Raw genomic sequence first — 494 nt, forward strand, 5'->3', positions numbered from 1 at the left:
GGGGGGTTTACAGGGGGACATGCCCCCTTGTTTTAATCCATAATTTGAAATTTTGCAGTTAAGTTTGAGATTTTCTTGAAAATAATTGATTTGCGACGGCTTTAGTGGCTATATATTGTGTGATCTGCAGGAAATAATACGCAGATTGACCCCCCAAAGCAGTGTATCTGTGTGCGTGAGTGCGTCTCCGAATAGTTCCTGGGTGCTCGCCGGATATGTCTCTGAATATTTTCTGCCGATAAGGCTACTGGACATCTAATTGGGAGATAGCGGCTTTAGGGGTTCCCTCCTCAGCTCCGTCCCATGTTGTGTCTTTGGGGAAGGCACTTTACACGGATTTCCCTTTTGGATCATCAGTACTTTCGGAGATAGACGTTAAACTCGGAGGTCCCGCCTCTTGAATAAACTAGTTGTGTTGAAAGGGGGTTAAACCTATATCTTTTCAACATTTCACCAGCTCAGTGTGCATGGATTAATCAATGTAGGGCAAACTT

Source organism: Aplysia californica, unplaced genomic scaffold, assembly GCF_000002075.1.
Source record: "Aplysia californica isolate F4 #8 unplaced genomic scaffold, AplCal3.0 scaffold00695, whole genome shotgun sequence".
In the NCBI taxonomy this organism is placed as follows: domain Eukaryota; kingdom Metazoa; phylum Mollusca; class Gastropoda; order Aplysiida; family Aplysiidae; genus Aplysia; species Aplysia californica.